Source organism: Cryptomeria japonica, unplaced genomic scaffold, assembly GCF_030272615.1.
Source record: "Cryptomeria japonica unplaced genomic scaffold, Sugi_1.0 HiC_scaffold_54, whole genome shotgun sequence".
Taxonomy (NCBI): domain Eukaryota; kingdom Viridiplantae; phylum Streptophyta; class Pinopsida; order Cupressales; family Cupressaceae; genus Cryptomeria; species Cryptomeria japonica.
The window spans coordinates 315,001-340,000 of NW_026728876.1; the positions used below are offsets into that span (position 1 = coordinate 315,001).

General features: G+C 60.7%; 2 non-coding genes across 2 annotated transcripts; both read left to right on the plus strand.

The window, feature by feature from the left end:
- The first annotated feature begins 12,780 nt into the window (after nt 1-12,780).
- LOC131862970 (5S ribosomal RNA) lies at nt 12,781-12,899 on the plus strand. Its single transcript, XR_009361905.1, has one exon. It is a non-coding gene; the product is annotated as a 5S ribosomal RNA (ribosomal RNA).
- A 7,817-nt stretch (nt 12,900-20,716) lies between these two features.
- Nucleotides 20,717-20,835, plus strand: LOC131862957 (5S ribosomal RNA). The gene has a single exon (XR_009361892.1). It is a non-coding gene; the product is annotated as a 5S ribosomal RNA (ribosomal RNA).
- Nucleotides 20,836-25,000: the final 4,165 nt, after the last annotated feature.

Sequence of the window (25,000 nt, forward strand, 5' to 3'; positions counted from 1 at the left end):
AGTCCTGCCGTTAGAGAATGCACCGTGCACGCGACCGAGTAAGGCCACTCAGAGACATCCATTTCCCAGGTATATGCCCCCTACGCACTTTTGGTGGCGCAACTCGCACGAACAGTCCCACCTCGACCCCGTAAACAAGCTTTTTTGCCTCGAAGAGTTCGTCGGAGACGAAGAAGCAACCTTCAGTGCAAACGTAGCACTCTTTTGTGCAACCGCCCAAACAACGCCCCCTCTACCCTCTGTCGAAACACTCGGCATTGCTGCTCCCTAAGGTGAGCTTCTCCTCATAGGCAATTCCGCTCTTATCCGGTCACGTTTGTGTGCCCGAATTTCGCAAGGCAACCTCCATGGGACATGGAAAAGACTCGAGAAGAGAGCTCGCTCACGGGAGAGAGAAGCCAAGGAGACCACGAGAGTGCTGAGAGTGGGACAGCGCTGAATAGGCGGGAGAAGCCTGCGCGTATAAACGGAGATATATATCCAATTGCAACGAAGGAACGTGCCAAAGATCGAGAACAATGGCAGAAATGCTAGTAACGTGCACTTCGGGACCAACGCATCACCGGAAGACAACCGCCAAACATCGAAAGAGTCGCGATGCTCCGCAACCTACGTGCAAAGCGGTCGCACACCGGGTAAGGGAGTGAGAGCCCCAAACATAGCTGGGCGAGGCGCTCACTCCGCTCTTTAATATCTCGTTAATACCGCCAAGGAAATGGCACAAGCACACACACACAAGCATCCTCGGAAGAGGACAGTTCGAGTGACAGGTCAAATCCAAGAGTTCCGAAGACTACCTCCAGGAACAATCGGGAACAAGACCGATTACAAGTCGTCGAGTCTGTTACTGGGCGAACACGAGATGCGCACAGGAAATCGATCAGCCCTCACAATGGCCCAAGGCCAGAGATCGGACTGCTACGATTTACCCCAACAATCATCGTGCCACTCTTCGCAGAGAGGTGATAGACGCCAACGAGCCCGCGCATAGCAATCGAGGTGTAAAAAGGGCGTTGAAGGCAGGAAGCCTGGACGAAAGAGGCTACGAGGTCACCTCGAAGCGGTCTAAGAATCGGGCGCACTTGGGGCGACTACCAGTGCCAACCCCTTATCCCGCGGTGCGTCCGACACACAGAAATTTCCAAGGCGGCCAAGGAGCCTCCCCGCATAGCAATCGGGGTGTGAGGTTACGGATGCAGCATTGATAGCAATCGAGGTGTGAGGCGAAGGATGCAGAAGTGAGAGCCGAGGGATGTAGCAGAGATAGCAATCGGGGTGTGTGATGCAGAAGAGATAGCAATCGAGGTGTGCGGTGGGAAGGGCCCAGCAGCCAGAATGCATGAAGCGACGGATGAAGCAGTGATGACAACCGGGCTGTGAGGAGAGGAGGGATGCAGCCAAGAAAGCAATCAGGGCTCGAGGCAAGGGATGCATCAAGGATAGCAATCATGTTGTGAGGCGAGATTCCAAAGGCTAAACGTGAGAGGCTGCAGGGTCGACTCAGAGAGGTCTATGCATGTGAGAGGCTGAAAGCAAGGTCGACTCGGAGCGGTCTATGCATCGGGCGCGCTTGGGGCGACTACCAGTGCCAACCCCTTATCCCGCGACGCGTCCGACAAAGAGAACGTTCCAAGGCGGCAGAGGAGGTTACCAGCCGAAGGATGCAGTAGCAATAACAGGTATAGTTCCGCGGCGGCCGAGAAGACTCACCGCATAGGAATCGGGATGCGAGGCGAGGGATGCGGCGGGAAGGCCCCGACGGCTAAACGGAAGAGGCTGCAGGGCCGCCTCGGAATGGTCCAAGCATCGGATGCGATTGGGACGACTACCAGTGCCAACCCCTTATCCCGCGATGCGTCCGATACACAGATAGTTCCAAGGCGGCCGAGGAGCCTCACCGCATATCAATCGGGGTGCGAGGCGAGGGATGGGGCGGGAAGGCCCCAACGGCTAGACGGAAGAGGCTTCAGGGCCACCTCGGAATGGTCCAAGCATCGGACGCGCTTGGGGCGACTGCCAGTGCCAACCCCTTATCCCGCGATGCGTCCGATACACAGATGGTTCCAAGGCGGCCGAGGAGCCTCACCGCATAGCAATCGGGGGTGCGAGGCGAGGGATGGGGCGGGAAGGCCCCAACGGCTAGACGGAAGAGGCTTCAGGGCCGCCTAGGAATGGTCCAAGCATCGGACACGCTTGGGGCGACTACCAGTGACAGCCCCCTATCCCGCGATGCGTCCGATACGAAGATGGTTCCAAGGCGGCCGAGGAGCCTCACCGCATAGCAATCGGGGTGCGAGGTGGGGGATGCGGCGAGATGGCCCCAACGGCTAGACGGAAGAGGCCACAGGGCCGCGTCGGAATAGTCCAAGCATCGGACGCGCTTGGGGCGACTACCAGTGACAACCCCTTATCCCGCGATGCGTCCGATACGAAGATAGTTCCAAGGCGGCCGAGGAGCCTCACCGCATAGCAATCGGGGTGCGAGGTGGGGGATGCGGCGAGATGGCCCCAACGGCTAGACGGAAGAGGCTGCAGGGCCGCCTCGGAATAGTCCAAGCATCGGACGCGCTTGGGGCCACTACCAGTGACAACCCCTTATCCCGCGATGCGTCCGATACGAAGATAGTTCCAAGGCGGCCGAAGAGCCTCACCGCATAGCAATCGGGGTGCGAGGTGGGGGATGCGGCGAGATGGCCCCAACGGCTAGACGGAAGAGGCCACAGGGCCGCCTCGGAATAGTCCAAGCATCGGACGCGCTTGGGGCGACTACCAGTGACAACCCCTTATCCCGCGATGCGTCCGATACGAAGATAGTTCCCAGGCGGCCGAGGAGCCTCACCGCATAGCAATCGGGGTGCGAGGCGAGGGATGCGGCGAGATGGCCCCAAAGGCTAGACGGAAGAGGCTGCAGGGCTGCCTCGGAATAGTCCAAGCATCGGACGCGCTTGGGGCGACTACCACTGCCAACCCCTTATCCCGCGATGCGTCCGATACACAGATAGTTCCGAGGCGGCCGAGGAGGTGGGGGATGCAGCGAGATGGCCCCAACGGCTAGACGGAAGAGGCTGCAGGGCCGCCTCGGAATAGTCCAAGCATCGGACGCGCTTGGGGCGACTACCAGTGACAACCCCTTATCCCGCGATGCGTCCGATACACAGATAGTTCCGAGGCGGCCAAGGAGCCTCACCGCATAGCAATCGTGGTGCGAGGTGGGGGATGCGGCGAGATGGCCCCAACGGCTAGACGGAAGAGGCTGCAGGGCCGCCTCGGAATGGTCCAAGCATCGGATGCGCTTGGGGCGACTACCACTGCCAACCCCTTATCCCGCGATGCGTCCGATACACAGATAGTTCCAAGGCGGCCGAGGAGCCTCACAGCATAGCAATCAGGGTGCGAGGCGAGGGATGCGGCGAGAAAGCCCCAACGGCTAGAGGGAAGAGGCTTCAGGTCCGCCTCGGAATGGTCCAAGCATCGGACGCGCTTGGGGCGACTACCAGTGACAACCCCTTATCCCGCGACGCGTCCGATACACAGATAGTTCCAAGGCGGCCGAGGAGCCTCACCGCATAGCAATCGGGGTGCGAGGCGAGGGATGCGGCGAGAAGGACCCAACGGCTACACGGAAGAGGCTTCGGGGCCGCCTCGGAATGGTCCAAGCATCGGACGCGCTTGGGGCGACTACCAGTGACAACCCCTTATCCCGCGACGCGTCCGATACACAGATAGTTCCAAGGCGGCCGAGGAGCCTCACCGCATAGCAATCGGGGTGCGAGGCGAGGGATGCGGCGAGAAGGACCCAACGGCTAGACGGAAGAGGCTTCGGGGCCGCCTCGGAATGGTCCAAGCATCGGACGCGCTTGGGGCGACTACCAGTGACAACCCCTTATCCCGCGACGCGTCCGATACACAGATAGTTCCAAGGCGGCCGAGGAGCCTCACCGCATAGCAATCGGGGTGCGAGGCGAGGGATGCGGCGAGAAGGACCCAACGGCTAGACGGAAGAGGCTTCGGGTCCGCCTCGGAATGGTCCAAGCATCGGACGCGCTTGGGGCGACTACCAGTGACAACCCCTTATCCCGCGACGCGTCCGATACACAGATAGTTCCAAGGCGGCCGAGGAGCCTCACCGCATAGCAATCGGGGTGCGAGGCGAGGGATGCGGCGAGAAGGACCCAACGGCTAGACGGAAGAGGCTTCGGGTCCGCCTCGGAATGGTCCAAGCATCGGACGCGCTTGGGGCGACTACCAGTGACAACCCCTTATCCCGCGACGCGTCCGATACACAGATAGTTCCAAGGCGGCCGAGGAGCCTCACCGCATAGCAATCGGGGTGCGAGGCGAGGGATGCGGCGAGAAGGACCCAACGGCTAGACGGAAGAGGCTTCGGGTCCGCCTCGGAATGGTCCAAGCATCGGACGCGCTTGGGGCGACTACCAGTGACAACCCCTTATCCCGCGACGCGTCCGATACACAGATAGTTCCGAGGCGGCCGAGGAGCCTCACCGCATAGCAATCGGGGTGCGAGGCGAAGGATGCGGCGAGAAGGACCCAACGGCTAGACGGAAGAGGCTTCGGGTCCGCCTCGGAATGGTCCAAGCATCGGACGCGCTTGGGGCGACTACCAGTGACAACCCCTTATCCCGCGACGCGTCCGATACACAGATAGTTCCAAGGCGGCCGAGGAGCCTCACCGCATAGCAATCGGGGTGCGAGGCGAGGGATGCGGCGAGAAGGACCCAACGGCTAGACGGAAGAGGCTTCAGGGCCGCCTCGGAATGGTCCAAGCATCGAACGCGCTTGGGGCGACTACCAGTGACAACCCCTTATCCCGCGACGCGTCCGATACACAGATAGTTCCGAGGCGGCCGAGGAGCCTCACCGCATAGCAATCGGGGTGCGAGGCGAGGGATGCGGCGAGAAGGACCCAACGGCTAGACGGAAGAGGCTTCAGGGCCGCCTCGGAATGGTCCAAGCATCGGACGCGCTTGGGGCGACTACCAGTGACAACCCCTTATCCCGCGACGCGTCCGATACACAGATAGTTCCGAGGCGGCCGAGGAGCCTCACCGCATAGCAATCGGGGTGCGAGGCGAGGGATGCGGCGAGAAGGACCCAACGGCTAGACGGAAGAGGCTTCAGGGCCGCCTCGGAATGGTCCAAGCATCGGACGCGCTTGGGGCGACTACCAATGACAACCCCTTATCCCGCGACGCGTCCGATACACAGATAGTTCCGAGGCGGCCGAGGAGCCTCACCGCATAGCAATCGGGGTGCGAGGCGAGGGATGCGGCGAGAAGGACCCAACGGCTAGACGGAAGAGGCTTCAGGGCCGCCTCGGAATGGTCCAAGCATCGGACGCGCTTGGGGCGACTACCAGTGACAACCCCTTATCCCGCGACGCGTCCGATACACAGATAGTTCCGAGGCGGCCGAGGAGCCTCACCGCATAGCAATCGGGGTGCGAGGCGAGGGATGCGGCGAGAAGGACCCAACGGCTAGACGGAAGAGGCTTCAGGGCCGCCTCGGAATGGTCCAAGCATCGGACGCGCTTGGGGCGACTACCGTTGCCAACCCCTTATCCCGCGATGCGTCTGATACACAGATAGTTCCGAGGCGGCCGAGGAGCCTCACCGCATAGCAATCGGGTTGCGAGGCAGATTATTGGGAAGGGAACCCCCTGGGATGCGGCTCAAGCAGTGCCCAAAGGGACTGGAATGCGGAATCACATCGAGAGACCCAAATGCTATACGAGGGCTCAAATCGAATTATCGATTTGGCCACGACATGGACGCATCGGAACGACTACCTTTGCCGAACCACTCGCAATTGCATCCATACCGAAACCAATAGACATTTCCGTTAGAGCCCTCGCATAGCATTCGGGAATCTCGCATGCCCCTCTAAATCGACCAATGCTGGCGCTCAATGAAAATCCGAGCGCTACCACCGTTCGAGCGCCAGCATTGGTCGAGTTAGAGGGGCACGGGGGAGAATGCTCCAGTCAACACCTCCCCTATATAAGTTATTTGTCCGATTCTCGCACAACCGTAGTCTGCCTCGTCGAATCAAACAACGGTCCCAGATTCCGACTTCCGTTCCGTAGAGACCCAAAAGCTAGATGGAGGCTCGCAAGAAAGAGAGTCGGCGCATAGCAATCGGGTTTCTCGAACGTTTAGGGACCGAGCTCACTTGCGGATAGGGCAAAATCCGCCAAGCAACCCAAAAGCTAGACGGGGGCTCGAATCGAATCGCCTAGGCGGCCACAACAACGACGTGTTGGATCGACTACCAGTGCCAAACCATTCAGCAAGACTAGTCTGTGTCGAGGCCGGATAGAGATTCTCAGAGAGCGCCCGCATAGCATTTAGGAGACCTGCCGCGTCCCTCACACTCGACAAATGGTGGTGCACGTTTATAAATCCGAGCGATCCCAACCCTTTCAAGCACCAACATCGGTCGAGATAGAGGGGCACGGAGGGGGCTGCGTGAGACAACACAGTCCCCTATATAAGTTATTTGTCCGATTCTCACACATCCGAAGAATGGTCATCAAATCGGACAACAGCCCAAACTTCCGACTTCCGTCCCAGAAAGCCCAAGAGCTATCTAAAACGTTCATGGCCGGAACTCGATCGCGGCTATACCAGTCCGCCAAGCAACCCAAAAGCTAGACTGGAGCTCTAGTCGAATCACCTCTGTGGCCATTGCAAGGACGTGTTGGAGCGACTACCATTGCCGAACCATTCCGCAGGTCGAGTCCATACCAAGGCCGCATAGAGATTCACGATGAGCTCCTGCATAGCAATCAGGAGACTTGCCGTGTCCATCACAATCGATAAATCCTGGTGCAAGATTTTTGCATCCGAGCGCTCCAACCAGTCGAGCACCAGCATCAATCGACATAAACGGGCACGGGGGGAGGATGCTCGAGAACACTACCTCCCCTATATAAGTTATTTGTCCGATTCTCAAGCAGCCGAAGTCTGGTCATCGAATCGGGTCAAAGACCACAACTTCCGACTTTACCCACAATGCAAGTCATCGAATCGAACATCGGCCCCCGAGTCGGACTCCATGCGTATGTCAGGTCATCGGACCCAAATTCCGCCTTCCTGCGCATGGCGGGCCATCAATATCAACTCGGTCATCGGACCCAAACTCCGCCTTTTTGCGTATGGCACGCCTTCAAATCGGTCATCGGACCCAAATTCCGCCTTCCTGTGCATGGCGGGCCATCAACATCAACTCGGTCATCGGACCCAAATTCCGCCTTTCTGCGCATGGCACGCCATCAACTCGGTCATCGGACCCAAATTCCGCCTTCCTGCGCATGGCAGGTCATCGGACACAAATTCAGACCTCGCCAATATGCCTACGTATCGAATCGGTCATCGGACCCAACTTCCGACTTCATCCATACTGTAGGGTCTTTGAGGTTGGCGCGGTGCGCTCAACCCAGGGAGTCGACCCATCGAAGCATACACCTCCCCTATATAAGCTATTTGTCCGATTCCCACACCTGTGTAGTTTGCACCTCTGACCAGGACATCGACCCCAACTTCCGAACTCGACTGCAACGACGGCACCAGCGCCTTGGTGCGCACCTTGCGACGCACAGTCCCAACATTCGCCTTCCTGCACATGGCAGGTCATCGGACCCAAATTCCGACCTCGCGAGTATGCCTACATATCGAATCGGTCATCGGACCCAACTTCCGACTTCATCCATACCGTAGGGTCTTTGAGGTTGGCGCGGTGCGCTCAACCCGGGGAGTCGACCCAACGAAGCATACACCTCCCCTATATAAGCTATTTGTCCGATTCCCACACCTGTGTAGTTTGCACCTCCGATCAAGACATCGACCCCAACTTCCGAACTCGCCTCCAACGACCGAACCAGCGCCTTGGTGCGCACCTTGCAACGCACAGTGCCAACATTCGCCTTCCTGCACGTGGCAGGTCATCGGACCCAAATTCCGACCTCGCGAGTATGCCTACATATCGAATCGGTCATCGGACCCAACTTCCGACTTCATCCATACCGTAGGGTCTTTGAGGTTGGCGCGGTGCGCTCAACCCGGGGAGTCGACCCAACGAAGCATACACCTCCCCTATATAAGCTATTTGTCCGATTCCCACACCTGTGTAGCTTGCACCTCCGATCAGGACATCGACCCCAACTTCCGAACTCGACTAAAAAGACCGCACCAGCGCCTTGGTGTGCACCTTGCAACGCACAGTGTCAACATTCGCCTTCCTGCACATGGCAGGTCATCGGACCCAAATTCCGACCTCATGAGCATACCTACTAATCGAATCGGTCATCGGACCCAACTTCCGACTTCATCCATACCGTAGGGTCTTTGAGGTTGGCGCGGTGCGCTCAACCTGGGGAGTCGACCCATCGAAGCATACACCTCCCCTATATAAGCTATTTGTCCGATTCCGACACCTGTGTAGTTTGCACCTCCGCTCAGGACATCGACCCCAACTTCCGAACTCGCCTGCAACGACCGAACCAGCGCCTTGGTGCGCACCAAAAGTGCGCACTTTTGGAGGGCACTTTTCTGCGCTCCAAAGGTGCGCACTTTTGGAGGGCACTTTTTGGAGGGCACTTTTCTGCGCTCCAAAGGTGCGCACTTTTGGAGGGCACTTTTTGGAGGGCACTTTTCTGCGCTCCAAAGGTGCGCACTTTTGGAGGGCACTTTTTGGAGGGCACTTTTCTGCGCTCCAAAGGTGCGCACTTTTGGAGGGCACTTTTTGGAGGGCACTTTTCTGCGCTCCAAAGGTGCGCACTTTTGGAGGGCACTTTTTGGAGGGCACTTTTCTGCGCTCCAAAGGTGCGCACTTTTGGAGGGCACTTTTTGGAGGGCACTTTTCTGCGCTCCAAAGGTGCGCACTTTTGGAGGGCACTTTTTGGAGGGCACTTTTCTGCGCTCCAAAGGTGCGCACTTTTGGAGGGCACTTTTTGGAGGGCACTTTTCTGCGCTCCAAAGGTGCGCACTTTTGGAGGGCACTTTTGTGCACTCCAAAGGTGCGCACTTTTGGAGGGCACTTTTCCTGTGCTCCAAAGGTGCACACCTAGGTGAGCACCTTCGACCACACCTTGTAGCACACCAAACTCTGACTTTCGACTTCATCCGCAATGCAGGGTCTTTGAGGTTGGCGCAATGCGCACAACCAGGGGAGTCGACCCATCAAACCCAACACCTCCCCTATATAAGCTATTTGTCTGATTCTCATACATGCGTAGCCTGCAGGAGCAATTAGGACATCGACCCCAACTTTCGGCTTCTAAACGAAAACAAGGTCTTTGAGGTTGGTGTAATGCGAACAACTAGGGGAGTCAACCCATCAAACCCAACACCTCCCCTATATAAGCTATTTGTCTGATTCTCATACATGTGTAGTCTACAGGAGCAATTAGGACATCGACCCCAACTTTTGACTTCTTAACGAAAACAAGGTCTTTGAGGTTGACGTAATGCGCACAACCAGGGGAGTCGACCCATCAAACCCAACACCTCCCCTATATAAGCTATTTGTCCGATTCTCATACATGTGTAGCCTGCAGGAGCCATTAGGACATTGACCCCAACTTTTGACTTCTTAACGAAAACAAGGTCTTTGAGGTTGGCGTAATGCGCACAACCAAGGGAGTTGACCCATCAAACCCAACACCTCCCCTATATAAGCTATTTGTCTGATTCTCATACATGTGTAGCCTGCAACAACGATTAGGACATCCACCCCAACTTCTGAATTCGTCTGCGTTGACCGCACCAAAGGTGCACGCCTTGGTGCTCACCAAAATCCGACTTCCGACTTCTTCTGCTATGCGGGGTCTTTGAGGTTGGCGCAGTGCGCACAACCAGGGGAGTCAACCCACCGAATGCAACACCTCCCCTATATAAGCTATTTGTCTGATTCTCATACATGCGTAGACTGCAGCAATGATTAGGACATCCACCCCAACTTTTGACTTCTTAAACAAGACAGGGTCTTTGAAGTTGGTGCAGTGCACACAACCAGGGGAGTCGACCCATCAAACGCAACACCTCCCCTATATAAAGCTATTTGTCCGATTCTCATACGTGTAGTCTGCAGCAGCGATTAGGACATCGACCCCAACTTCCGAATTCGTTTGCATTGACCGCACCAAAGGTGCACGCCTTGGTGTGCACCCTGGAGTGCACTTTGGTGCTCACCTCGGTGCACACTTTGGTGTGCACCTCGGTGTGCACCAAAGGTGCGCACCTTGGAGTGCACCAAAGGTGTACACTTTGGAGCGCACCACATAGGGTCTTTGAGAGGTTGGCGCAGTGCGCACACCAAGGTGGGTGTTGAGGTGCGTGCCGAGGTGGGTGGGTGCTAGGGTGCGCTCCATGGTGGGTGCCAGGGTGGGTGCGTGCTAGGGTGGATTCCAAAGAGGGTCATAGGGTGGGTGCCAAGGTGGGTTGGTGATATAGTGGGTTCAAAGGTGGGTACTAGGGTGGGTTCCAAGGTGGGTCACAAGTTGGGTGCCAGGATGCGTGGGTGTTAGGTTGGGTGCCAAGGTGGGCTCCTGCGTGGGTGGGTGCTAGGGTGGGTTTCAAGGTGGACGCGAGGGCGGGTGCCAAGGTGGGTAACAAGTTGGGTGTTAGGATGGGTGAGTGCTAGAGTGGGTGCCAAGGTGGGTGGGTGCTAAGGTGGATGCCAAGGTGGTTCACAGGGTGGGTGGGTTCTAGGGTGAGTTCCAAGGTGGGTCACAGGTTCAGTGCTAGGGTGGGTGTCAAGGCGGGTGTCGAGGTGCCTGGGTGCTAGGGTGTGGATGCCAATGTGGGTCATAGGGTGGGTACTAGGGTGGGCTGCAATGTGGGTGCCAAGGTGGGTAACATGCTCGGTGGGTTCTAAATTGGGTGCCAGGGTGGGTGTGCACCCACCTTGCCCGAGGTGGGTGCCAAGGTGCCAGTGTGGGTGGGTGCTAAGGTGGATGCCAAGGTGGGTGAGAAGGTGGGTGATAGGTTGAGTGGTAGGATGGGTGGGTGCCAAGATGGGTCACAGGGTGGGTGCAAGGGTGGGTAGGTGCTAGGGTTGGTGTCAGGGTGGGTGGGTGCTAGGTTGGGTTCCAAGGTGGGTGCGAGGGTGAGTGTCAAGGTGGGTCACAGGTTAGGTGCTAGGATGGGTGAGTGCTAGGGTGCAAAGGTGCCAGGGTGGGTGCTAGGATGGGTCGATGCTAGGGTGAGTGGCAAGGTGGGTCCACAAGTGTCAAGGTGGGTGCCGAGGTGGGTGCCAAGTCGGCGACTGCTATGGTGGATGCCAAGGTGGGTCACGGGGTGGGTGCCAAGTTGCTAGGTTGGGTTCCAAGGTGGGTGCCAACGTGGGTGCTAGGGTGCGTGGGTTAAAGGGTGTGTCACAACGTGGGTGCCAGGATGGGTGCGCACCCACACTGGCCAAGACGGGTGCGGGTGCAAGGTTGGGTTCCAAGCCCGGTCACAGGCTGGGTGCTAGGATGGGTGGGTGCCAAGGTGGGCACCAGGGTGGGTGCACCCACCCTGGCCAAGGTGGGTCACGGGGTGGGTCCTAGGGTGGGTAACGGGGTGGGTACTAAGGTGCGTGCCAAGGTGGGTCATAGGGTGGGTGCCAAGGTGGGCACCAGGGTGGGTGTGCACCAACCCTAGCCAGGGTAGGTCACGGGGTGGTTGTCGGGGTGGGCGTCAAGGAGCCAAGGTGGGTGGCAAGTAGCCAAGTTGCGTGCCAAGGTGGGTGTCGGGGTGGGTGCCAAGGATCCAAGGTGGGTGCCAAGGAACCAAGGTGGGTGTCTGGGTGGGTGCCGAGGTGGGAGCCAGGGTGGGTCCCAAGGTGAGTGCAAAGGTGGGTGCCAGGGTCAAGGTGAGTGCCAATGTGGGTTCCAAGGTGCCAGGGTCAGGGTGAGTGCCAATGTGGGTTCAAAGGTGCTAAGTTGGGTGCGAGGTTGGGTGCGAGGGTGGGTGGGTGCCAAGGTGTGCTAGGTGGAAGCCCGGGTGGGTCGGCATCCCATGGGTGTCGAGTTGGGTGCCTGATGGGTGCTTCTTGTCAAGTTTTAGTCGTCGGGACTCATTTCGAGCCTTAGAGGTCGTTTCTTGTCCGGTTGCCCTGTCTTCGACCTGGGAACCCAATTTTGGTCCTCGGGTCCCATTTTTTTTTGTCTCGCATCCCACTTTTGGCCTGTGGCCTTTTCGGGGTCGATTCTCGTTTTGGGCATCAGAGCATGTTTCTTCTCCTAAAACCCAATATTTGTTTATTAAGTCTCGGAACACATTTTTGTTCTCGTGGACCCATCATGGGTCTTGGAACGCATTTGTGGTCCTTGGGTCCCATTTTGCATCCCGAAACTTGTGTTTTGGTGCTTGATCCCTATTTTGGGTGCCCACCTTGCACCAAGTGCGCACCCGGGGCAAACCGAGCGCCTTGGTGCACCGGGGCAAGATCGAGCGTGCACCCGAGGCGCCCCGAACATGCACCAAGGTGCACTCGGCCCACATGTGAGCGCAGGTCGTTGCGCCCGAGGTGGTGTGTGGGCACCGCGTTGCAGACGGGACACTGCACGCACACGACGCCCCCTCCAGGTGCACGCACGTAGGCCGGGCCGGGTGCACACCCGACGCCCTAGCAAGGTGCGCGCACCCGGGCAGGGCTCACACTTGGCGAACGGGGCGCACTTCGCGAGGGAGGGTGTGCACCTCGACGGGGGTGGGTGGCCGGGGTGGATTCGCACGTGGGTCGCGGTTTGCTAAGTACACACTGCGACAAGCTCATAACGGGTGCGATCATACCAGCATTAGTGCACCGGATCCCATCAGAACTCCGCAGTTAAGCGCGCTTGGGCCGGAGTAGTACTGGGATGGGTGACCTCCCGGGAAGTCCCGGTGTTGCACCCTTTTTTAGTTTTTCGCCGGGCGTCGCAATGCTATTTGAATAAACCTTTTGCCCGTTTGCGTTCTCGTCGGGGCCGGGCCGGGCCGGGGTGCGCTGCCCGCACTACCGCGCGCGCGGGGGCGACACCGAGCGCGCACCCGAGGCACCCCGAGCACACAGGCCACGGTGCAACCCGGGCGTTGTGCGCGCACCCCGGTGCGCCCGAGGTGCTGCGCGCGCACCCAGGTGAAATCGGTGTGCACCTCGGCCAGTGCGCGCTCGGTCGAGTCGCGCACGTTGGCCAAGGTGCACGGTGATGTTTCTTACTCTAAGGTTCCGCACCAGACGCCCGGGACAGGTGAGCGAAGCTGGGCGGGGCCGGGTGCGCGGCCGGGGCAGGTGCACGCAGCTGGAGAGAGCTTTGGAGCACACTTCGGAGCGCACCAATGATGCGCTCCATTCAAAAGTTTCCTGAAAAGGCAAAAAAAGTTGAGATTATAGAATTTCCCACTTGAGAGATTGTAAAAAAAAAAAATTTAAAATGAAGGAAACGCGGGTGCCAAGGTGTGCGCAGCCCAGCCAAGGTGTGCGCACCAAGGCGCCCACCCTGGCGAAGGTGCACGCAAGGTGCGCACCCGAGGCAAACCGGACAATTAACCCAACTTTCGACTTCGCGCGCACCTTGGAGCGCACTTCGGAGCGCTCCTTGGTGCGCACCAATCTTGGGCACCTCGGAGTGCACCATGGCGCCCACCAAGGTGCGCACCCGGGGCAAACCGAGCTCCGACTTCGTGCGCACCTTGGAGCGCACGAAAGGTGCGCACCATGGCGCCCACCAAGGTGCGCAGCCCAGCCAAGGCGTGCGCATCAAGGTGCGCACCCTGGCGAAGGTGCGCACCCGGGGCAAACCGAGCTCCGACTTCGTGCGCACCTTGGAGCGCACAAAAGGTGCGCAACCCAGCCAAGGTGTGCGCACCCCGGTCAAACCGAGCTCCGAATCGTGCGCACCAGAGGTGCACGCCATCGTGCGCACCTTGGAGCACACTTCGGAGCCCTCCTTGGTGCGCGCCGATGTTGCGCACCTCGGAGCGCACCCGGGGAAAACAATGCAATTAACCCGACTTTCGACTTCGTGGGCACCTCGGAGCGCTCTCGGGTTCGCACCTCGGAGCACACCGAGGTGCGCACCTTTGATGCGCTGCCTTCACCAATTTCCAGAAAAGGCAAGAAAACATTGAGAAGGTGTGCGCACCGAGGTGCCCACCCTGGCGAAGGTGCACGCGAGGTGCGCACCCGGGGCAAACCGGGCTCCGACTTCGTGCACGCCGCACCTTGGAGCACACTTCGGAGCGCTCCTTGGTGCGCACCAGGGCGCGCAACCCAGCCGAGGTGCCCACCCCGGCGAAGGTGCACGCGAGGTGCGCACCCGGGGCAAACCGGGCTCCGACTTCGTGCACGCCATGGTGCCCACCGCGGCGAAGGTGCACGCGAGGTGCGCACCCGGGGCAAACCGGGCTCCGACTTCGTGCACGCCGCACCTTGGAGCACACTTCGGAGCGCTCCTTGGTGCGCACCATGGTGCCCACCAGGGCGCGCAACCCCGCCGAAGGTGCACGCGAGGTGCGCACCCGGGGCAAACCGGGCTCCGACTTCGTGCACGCCGCACCTTGGAGCACACTTCGGAGCGCTCCTTGGTGCGCACCATGGTGCCCACCAGGGCGCGCAACCCCGCCGAAGGTGCACGCGAGGTGCGCACCCGGGGCAAACCGGGCTCCGACTTCGTGCACGCCATGGTGCGCACCGCGGCGAAGGTGCGCACCCGGGGCAAACCGGGCTCCGACTTCGTGCACGCCGCACCTTGGAGCACACTTCGGAGCGCTCCTTGGTGCGCACCAGGGCGCGCAACCCAGCCGAGGTGCCCACCCCGGCGAAGGTGCACGCGAGGTGCGTACCCGGGGCAAACCGGGCTCCGACTTCGTGCACGCCGCACCTTGGAGCACACTTCGGAGCGCTCCTTGGTGCGCACCATGGTGCCCACCAGGCCGCGCAACCCAGCCAAGGTGTGCGCACCAAGGTGCACGCGAGGTGCGCACCCGGGGCAAACCGGGGTCCGACTTCGTGCACGCCGCACCTTGGAGCACACATCGGGGCGCTCCCGGGTTCGCACCGGCGTTGCGCACCGTGGTGGGCACCTCGGAGCACACCAAGGTGGGCAGCGAGGTGCGCACCTTTGATGCGATGCCTTCACTAATTTCCATAAAAGGCAAAAAAAAAACGAGATTTTAAAATTTCCGTTTTGAAAGATAGTGAGAAAAAGGGAATGCTGGTGCCATCTTGAGCCCGCCCTGGTGCGCAGCCCAGCCAAGGTGTGCGCACCAAGGTGCCCACCCTGGCGAAGGTGCGCGCCCGGGCAATTAATCCAACTTCCAACTTCGCGCGCGCCAGGGTGGGAGCGCACCCAACAACCGGGCCTGGGAAGAGCCAATGCGAGAAACCCCACCAAACGCTCTGACAAAAAAAGAGGGGGCGCTCCAGTAACCCCGCTTCGGAGCGCACCCTGGGCAAACCCAGCCAAGGTGCCCACCCCGGCCAAGGTGCAGGCGAGGTGCGCACCCGGGGCAAACCGGGCTCCGACAACGTGCACGCCGCACCTTGGAGCACACTTCGTAGCGCTCCCGGGTGCGCACCTCAGAGCACACCAAGGTGGGCAGCGAGGTGCGCACCTTTGATGCGCTGCCTTCACTAATTTCCAGAAAAGGCAAAAAAAAAAGGAGATTTTAAAATTTCCGTTTTGAAAGATAGTGAAAAAAACGGAACGCGCGTGCCATCTTGAGCCCGCCCTGGTGCGCAGCCCAGGTAAGGTGCCCACCCTGGCAAAGGTGCGCACCCGGGCAATTAACCCTACTTCCGACTTCGTGCGCGCCAGGGTGGCAACCGGGCCTCGGAAGAGCCAATGCGAGAAACCCCACCAAACGCTCCGACAAAAAAAGAGGCGGCGCTCCAATAACCCCGCTTCGGAGCGCAGCCGGGGCAAACCCAGCCAAGGTGCCCACCCCGACGAAGGTGCACGCGAGGTGCGCACCCGGGGCAAACCGGGCTCCGACAACGTGCACGCAGCACCTTGGAGCACACTTCGAAGCACTCCCGGGTGCCCACCGGCGTTGCGCACCGTGGTGGGCAGCGAGGTGCGCACCTTTGATGCGCTGCCTTCACTAATTTCCAGAAAAAGGCAAAAAAAAATGAGATTTTAAAATTTCCGTTTTGAAAGATAGTGAAAAAAAAGGAACGCGGGTGCCATCTTGAGCCCGCCCTGGTGCGCAGCCCAGGCAAGGCATGCGCACCAAGGTGCCCACCCGAGGTGCACACCCGGGGCAAACCGGGCTCCGACTTCGTGCAGGCCGCACCTTGGAGCACACTTCGGAGCGCTCCTTGGTGCGCACCATGGTGCCCACCAGGGCGCGCAACCCAGCCAAGGTCTGCACACCAAGGTGCCCACCCCGGCGAAGGTGCACGCGAGGTGCGCACCCGGGGCAAACCGGGCTCCGACTTCGTGCACGCCATGGTGCCCACCGCGGCGAAGGTGCACGCGAGGTGCGCACCCGGGGCAAACCGGGCTCCGACTTCGTGCACGCCGCACCTTGGAGCACACTTCGGAGCGCTCCTTGGTGCGCACCATGGTGCCCACCAGGGCGCGCAACCCAGCCAAGGTGTGCGCACCAAGGTGCACGCGAGGTGCGCACCCGGGGCAAACCGGGGTCCGACTTCGTGCACGCCGCACCTTGGAGCACACATCGGAGCGCTCCCAGGTTCGCACCAGCGTTGCGCACCTTTGATGCGCTGCCTTCACTAATTTCAAGAAAAGGCAAAAAAAAACGAGATTTTAAAATTTCCGTTCTGAAAGATAGTGAAAAAAACGGAACGCGGGTGCCATCTTGAGCCCTTCCTGGTGCGCAGCCCAGGCAAGTTGTGCGCACCAAGGTGCCCACCCTGGCGGAGGTGCGCGCCCGGGGCAATCCGGGCTCCGACTTCGTGCACTGCATGGTGCCCACCAAGGCGCGCAACCCAGCCAAGGTGCCCACCGCAGCGAAGGTGCACGCGAGGTGCGCACCCGAGGTGCACACCCGGGGCAAACCGGGCTCCGACTTCGTGCACGCCGCACCTTGGAGCACACTTCAGAGCGCTCCTTGGTGCGCACCAGGGCGCGCAACCCAGCCGAGGTGCCCACCCCGGCGAAGGTGCACGCGAGGTGTGCACCCGGGGCAAACCGGGCTCCGACTTCGTGCACGCCATGGTGCCCACCGCGGCGAAGGTGCGCACCCGGGGCAAACCGGGCTCCGACTTCGTGCACGCCGCACCTTGGAGCACACTTCGGAGCGCTCCTTGGTGCGCACCATGGTGCCCACCAGGCCGCGCAACCCAGCCAAGGTGTGCGCACCAAGGTGCACGCGAGGTGCGCACCCGGGGCAAACCGGGGTCCGACTTCGTGCACGCCGCACCTTGGAGCACACATCGGGGCGCTCCCGGGTTCGCACCGGCGTTGCGCACCGTGGTGGGCACCTCGGAGCACACCAAGGTGGGCAGCGAGGTGCGCACCTTTGATGCGATGCCTTCACTAATTTCCATAAAAGGCAAAAAAAAAACGAGATTTTAAAATTTCCGTTTTGAAAGATAGTGAGAAAAAGGGAATGCTGGTGCCATCTTGAGCCCGCCCTGGTGCGCAGCCCAGCCAAGGTTTGCGCACCAAGGTGCCCACCCTGGCGAAGGTGCGCGCCCGGGCAATTAACCCAACTTCCAACTTCGCGCGCGCCAGGGTGGGAGCGCACCCAACAACCGGGCCTGGGAAGAGCCAATGCGAGAAACCCCACCAAACTCTCTGACAAAAAAAGAGGGGGCGCTCCAGTAACCCCGCTTCGGAGCGCACCCTGGGCAAACCCAGCCAAGGTGCCCACCCCGGCCAAGGTGCAGGCGAGGTGCGCACCCGGGGCAAACCGGGCTCCGACAACGTGCACGCCGCACCTTGGAGCACACTTCGTAGCGCTCCCGGGTGCGCACCTCAGAGCACACCAAGGTGGGCAGCGAGGTGCGCACCTTTGATGCGCTGCCTTCACTAATTTCCAGAAAAGGCAAAAAAAAAAGGAGATTTTAAAATTTCCGTTTTGAAAGATAGTGAAAAAAACGGAACGCGCGTGCCATCTTGAGCCCGCCCTGGTGCGCAGCCCAGGTAAGGTGCCACCCTGGCAAAGGTGCGCACCCGGGCAATTAACCCTACTTCCGACTTCGTGCGCGCCAGGGTGGCAACCGGGCCTCGGAAGAGCCAATGCGAGAAACCCCACCAAACGCTCCGACAAAAAAAGAGGCGGCGCTCCAATAACCCCGCTTCGGAGCGCAGCCGGGGCAAACCAAGCCAAGGTGCCCACCCCGACGAAGGTGCACGCGAGGTGCGCACCCGGGGCAAACCGGGCTCCGACAACGTGCACGCAGCACCTTGGAGCACACTTCGAAGCACTCCCGGGTGCCCACCGGCGTTGCGCACCGTGGTGGGCAGCGAGGTGCGCACCTTTGATGCGCTGCCTTCACTAATTTCCAGAAAAAGGCAAAAAAAAATGAGATTTTAAAATTTCCGTTTTGAAAGATAGTGAAAAAAAAGGAACGCGGGTGCCATCTTGAGCCCGCCCTGGTGCGCAGCCCAGGCAAGGCATGCGCACCAAGGTGCCCACCCGAGGTGCACACCCGGGGCAAACCGGGCTCCGACTTCGTGCAGGCCGCACCTTGGAGCACACTTCGGAGCGCTCCTTGGTGCGCACCATGGTGCCCACCAGGGCGCACCCGAGGCAAACCGGGCTCCGACTTCGTGCACGCCGCACCTTGGAGCACACATCGGAGCGCTCCCAGGTTCGCACCAGCGTTGCGCACCTTTGATGCGCTGCCTTCACTAATTTCCAGAAAAGGCAAAAAAAAACGATATTTTAAAATTTCCGTTCTGAAAGATAGTGAAAAAAACGGAACGCGGGTGCCATCTTGAGCCCTTCCTGATGCGCAGCCCAGGCAAGTTGTGCGCACCAAGGTGCCCACCCTGGCGGAGGTGCGCGCCCGGGGCAAACCGGGCTCCGACTTCGTGCACTGCATGGTGCCCACCAAGGCGCGCAACCCAGCCAAGGTGCCCACCGCAGCGAAGGTGCACGCGAGGTGCGCACCCGAGGTGCACACCCGGGGCAAACCGGGCTCCGACTTCGTGCACGCCGCACCTTGGAGCACACTTCAGAGCGCTCCTTGGTACGCACCAGGGCGCGCAACCCAGCCAAGGTGCTCACCCCGGCGAAGGTGCACGCGAGGTGCGCACCCGGGGCAAACCGGGCTCGGACTTCGTGCACGCCGCACCTTGGAGCACACATCGGAGCGCTCCCGGGTTCGCACCAGCATTGCGCACCTTTGATGCGCTGCCTTCACTAATTTCCAGAAAAGGCAAAAAAAAGAAAAAAATGAGATTTTAAAATTTCCGTTTTGAAAGATAGTGAAAAAAACGGAACGCGGGTGCCATCTTGAGCCCGCCCTGGTGTGCAGCCCAGGCAAGTTGTGCGCACCAAGGCACCCACCCTGGCCAAGGTGGGTCACGGGGTGGGTCCTAGGGTGGGTAACGGGGTGGGTACTAAGGTGCGTGCCAAGGTGGGTCATAGGGTGGGTGCCAAGGTGGGCACCAGGGTGGGTGTGCACCAACCCTAGCCAGGGTAGGTCACGGGGTGGTTGTCGGGGTGGGCGTCAAGGAGCCAAGGTGGGTGGCAAGTAGCCAAGTTGCGTGCCAAGGTGGGTGTCGGGGTGGGTGCCAAGGATCCAAGGTGGGTGCCAAGGAACCAAGGTGGGTGTCTGGGTGGGTGCCGAGGTGGGAGCCAGGGTGGGTCCCAAGGTGAGTGCAAAGGTGGGTGCCAGGGTCAAGGTGAGTGCCAATGTGGGTTCCAAGGTGCCAGGGTCAGGGTGAGTGCCAATGTGGGTTCAAAGGTGCTAAGTTGGGTGCGAGGTTGGGTGCGAGGGTGGGTGGGTGCCAAGGTGTGCTAGGTGGAAGCCCGGGTGGGTCGGCATCCCATGGGTGTCGAGTTGGGTGCCTGATGGGTGCTTCTTGTCAAGTTTTAGTCGTCGGGACTCATTTCGAGCCTTAGAGGTCGTTTCTTGTCCGGTTGCCCTGTCTTCGACCTGGGAACCCAATTTTGGTCCTCGGGTCCCATTTTTTTTTGTCTCGCATCCCACTTTTGGCCTGTGGCCTTTTCGGGGTCGATTCTCGTTTTGGGCATCAGAGCATGTTTCTTCTCCTAAAACCCAATATTTGTTTATTAAGTCTCGGAACACATTTTTGTTCTCGTGGACCCATCATGGGTCTTGGAACGCATTTGTGGTCCTTGGGTCCCATTTTGCATCCCGAAACTTGTGTTTTGGTGCTTGATCCCTATTTTGGGTGCCCACCTTGCACCAAGTGCGCACCCGGGGCAAACCGAGCGCCTTGGTGCACCGGGGCAAGATCGAGCGTGCACCCGAGGCGCCCCGAACATGCACCAAGGTGCACTCGGCCCACATGTGAGCGCAGGTCGTTGCGCCCGAGGTGGTGTGTGGGCACCGCGTTGCAGACGGGACACTGCACGCACACGACGCCCCCTACAGGTGCACGCACGTAGGCCGGGCCGGGTGCACACCCGACGCCCTAGCAAGGTGCGCGCACCCGGGCAGGGCTCACACTTGGCGAACGGGGCGCACTTCGCGAGGGAGGGTGTGCACCTCGACGGGGGTGGGTGGCCGGGGTGGATTCGCACGTGGGTCGCGGTTTGCTAAGTACACACTGCGACAAGCTCATAACGGGTGCGATCATACCAGCGTTAGTGCACCGGATCCCATCAGAACTCCGCAGTTAAGCGCGCTTGGGCCGGAGTAGTACTGGGATGGGTGACCTCCCGGGAAGTCCCGGTGTTGCACCCTTTTTTAGTTTTTCGCCGGGCATCGCAATGCTATTTGAATAAACCTTTTGCCCGTTTGCGTTCTCGTCGGGGCCGGGCCGGGCCGGGGTGCGCTGCCCGCACTACCGCGCGCGCGGGGGCGACACCGAGCGCGCACCCGAGGCGCCCCGAGCACACAGGCCACGGTGCAACCCGGGCGTTGTGCGCGCACCCCGGTGCGCCCGAGGTGCTGCGCGCGCACCCAGGTGAAATCGGTGTGCACCTCGGCCAGTGCGCGCTCGGTCGAGTCGTGCACGTTGGCCAAGGTGCACGGTGATGTTTCTTACTCTAAGGTTCCGCACCAGACGCCCGGGACAGGTGAGCGAAGCTGGGCGGGGCCGGGTGCGCGGCCGGGGCAGGTGCACGCAGCTGGAGAGAGCTTTGGAGCACACTTCGGAGCGCACCAATGATGCGCTCCATTCAAAAGTTTCCTGAAAAGGCAAAAAAAGTTGAGATTATAGAATTTCCCACTTGAGAGATTGTAAAAAAAAAAAATTTAAAATGAAGGAAACGCGGGTGCCAAGGTGTGCGCAGCCCAGCCAAGGTGTGCGCACCAAGGCGCCCACCCTGGCGAAGGTGCACGCAAGGTGCGCACCCGAGGCAAACCGGACAATTAACCCAACTTTCGACTTCGCGCGCACCTTGGAGCGCACTTCGGAGCGCTCCTTGGTGCGCACCAATCTTGGGCACCTCGGAGTGCACCATGGCGCCCACCAAGGTGCGCACCCGGGGCAAACCGAGCTCCGACTTCGTGCGCACCTTGGAGCGCACGAAAGGTGCGCACCATGGCGCCCACCAAGGTGCGCAGCCCAGCCAAGGCGTGCGCATCAAGGTGCGCACCCTGGCGAAGGTGCGCACCCGGGGCAAACCGAGCTCCGACTTCGTGCGCACCTTGGAGCGCACAAAAGGTGCGCAACCCAGCCAAGGTGTGCGCACCCCGGTCAAACCGAGCTCCGAATCGTGCGCACCAGAGGTGCACGCCATCGTGCGCACCTTGGAGCACACTTCGGAGCCCTCCTTGGTGCGCGCCGATGTTGCGCACCTCGGAGCGCACCCGGGGAAAACAATGCAATTAACCCGACTTTCGACTTCGTGGGCACCTCGGAGCGCTCTCGGGTTCGCACCTCGGAGCACACCGAGGTGCGCACCTTTGATGCGCTGCCTTCACCAATTTCCAGAAAAGGCAAGAAAACATTGAGAAGGTGTGCGCACCGAGGTGCCCACCCTGGCGAAGGTGCACGCGAGGTGCGCACCCGGGGCAAACCGGGCTCCGACTTCGTGCACGCCGCACCTTGGAGCACACTTCGGAGCGCTCCTTGGTGCGCACCAGGGCGCGCAACCCAGCCGAGGTGCCCACCCCGGCGAAGGTGCACGCGAGGTGCGCACCCGGGGCAAACCGGGCTCCGACTTCGTGCACGCCATGGTGCCCACCGCGGCGAAGGTGCACGCGAGGTGCGCACCCGGGGCAAACCGGGCTCCGACTTCGTGCACGCCGCACCTTGGAGCACACTTCGGAGCGCTCCTTGGTGCGCACCATGGTGCCCACCAGGGCGCGCAACCCCGCCGAAGGTGCACGCGAGGTGCGCACCCGGGGCAAACCGGGCTCCGACTTCGTGCACGCCGCACCTTGGAGCACACTTCGGAGCGCTCCTTGGTGCGCACCATGGTGCCCACCAGGGCGCGCAACCCCGCCGAAGGTGCACGCGAGGTGCGCACCCGGGGCAAACCGGGCTCCGACTTCGTGCACGCCGCACCTTGGAGCACACTTCGGAGCGCTCCTTGGTGCGCACCAGGGCGCGCAACCCAGCCGAGGTGCCCACCCCGGCGAAGGTGCGTACCCGGGGCAAACCGGGCTCCGACTTCGTGCACGCCGCACCTTGGAGCACACTTCGGAGCGCTCCTTGGTGCGCACCATGGTGCCCACCAGGCCGCGCAACCCAGCCAAGGTGTGCGCACCAAGGTGCACGCGAGGTGCGCACCCGGGGCAAACCGGGGTCCGACTTCGTGCACGCCGCACCTTGGAGCACACATCGGGGCGCTCCCGGGTTCGCACCGGCGTTGCGCACCGTGGTGGGCACCTCGGAGCACACCAAGGTGGGCAGCGAGGTGCGCACCTTTGATGCGATGCCTTCACTAATTTCCATAAAAGGCAAAAAAAAAACGAGATTTTAAAATTTCCGTTTTGAAAGATAGTGAGAAAAAGGGAATGCTGGTGCCATCTTGAGCCCGCCCTGGTGCGCAGCCCAGCCAAGGTGTGCGCACCAAGGTGCCCACCCTGGCGAAGGTGCGCGCCCGGGCAATTAACCCAACTTCCAACTTCGCGCGCGCCAGGGTGGGAGCGCACCCAACAACCGGGCCTGGGAAGAGCCAATGCGAGAAACCCCACCAAACGCTCTGACAAAAAAAGAGGGGGCGCTCCAGTAACCCCGCTTCGGAGCGCACCCTGGGCAAACCCAGCCAAGGTGCCCACCCCGGCCAAGGTGCAGGCGAGGTGCGCACCCGGGGCAAACCGGGCTCCGACAACGTGCACGCCGCACCTTGGAGCACACTTCGTAGCGCTCCCGGGTGCGCACCTCAGAGCACACCAAGGTGGGCAGCGAGGTGCGCACCTTTGATGCGCTGCCTTCACTAATTTCCAGAAAAGGCAAAAAAAAAAGGAGATTTTAAAATTTCCGTTTTGAAAGATAGTGAAAAAAACGGAACGCGCGTGCCATCTTGAGCCCGCCCTGGTGCGCAGCCCAGGTAAGGTGCCCACCCTGGCAAAGGTGCGCACCCGGGCAATTAACCCTACTTCCGACTTCGTGCGCGCCAGGGTGGCAACCGGGCCTCGGAAGAGCCAATGCGAGAAACCCCACCAAACGCTCCGACAAAAAAAGAGGCGGCGCTCCAATAACCCCGCTTCGGAGCGCAGCCGGGGCAAACCCAGCCAAGGTGCCCACCCCGACGAAGGTGCACGCGAGGTGCGCACCCGGGGCAAACCGGGCTCCGACAACGTGCACGCAGCACCTTGGAGCACACTTCGAAGCACTCCCGGGTGCCCACCGGCGTTGCGCACCGTGGTGGGCAGCGAGGTGCGCACCTTTGATGCGCTGCCTTCACTAATTTCCAGAAAAAGGCAAAAAAAAATGAGATTTTAAAATTTCCGTTTTGAAAGATAGTGAAAAAAAAGGAACGCGGGTGCCATCTTGAGCCCGCCCTGGTGCGCAGCCCAGGCAAGGCATGCGCACCAAGGTGCCCACCCGAGGTGCACACCCGGGGCAAACCGGGCTCCGACTTCGTGCAGGCCGCACCTTGGAGCACACTTCGGAGCGCTCCTTGGTGCGCACCATGGTGCCCACCAGGGCGCGCAACCCAGCCAAGGTCTGCACACCAAGGTGCCCACCCCGGCGAAGGTGCACGCGAGGTGCGCACCCGGGGCAAACCGGGCTCCGACTTCGTGCACGCCATGGTGCCCACCGCGGCGAAGGTGCACGCGAGGTGCGCACCCGGGGCAAACCGGGCTCCGACTTCGTGCACGCCGCACCTTGGAGCACACTTCGGAGCGCTCCTTGGTGCGCACCATGGTGCCCACCAGGGCGCGCAACCCAGCCAAGGTGTGCGCACCAAGGTGCACGCGAGGTGCGCACCCGGGGCAAACCGGGGTCCGACTTCGTGCACGCCGCACCTTGGAGCACACATCGGAGCGCTCCCAGGTTCGCACCAGCGTTGCGCACCTTTGATGCGCTGCCTTCACTAATTTCCAGAAAAGGCAAAAAAAAACGAGATTTTAAAATTTCCGTTCTGAAAGATAGTGAAAAAAACGGAACGCGGGTGCCATCTTGAGCCCTTCCTGGTGCGCAGCCCAGGCAAGTTGTGCGCACCAAGGTGCCCACCCTGGCGGAGGTGCGCGCCCGGGGCAATCCGGGCTCCGACTTCGTGCACTGCATGGTGCCCACCAAGGCGCGCAACCCAGCCAAGGTGCCCACCGCAGCGAAGGTGCACGCGAGGTGCGCACCCGAGGTGCACACCCGGGGCAAACCGGGCTCCGACTTCGTGCACGCCGCACCTTGGAGCACACTTCAGAGCGCTCCTTGGTGCGCACCAGGGCGCGCAACCCAACCAAGGTCTGCACACCAAGGTGCTCACCCCGGCGAAGGTGCACGCGAGGT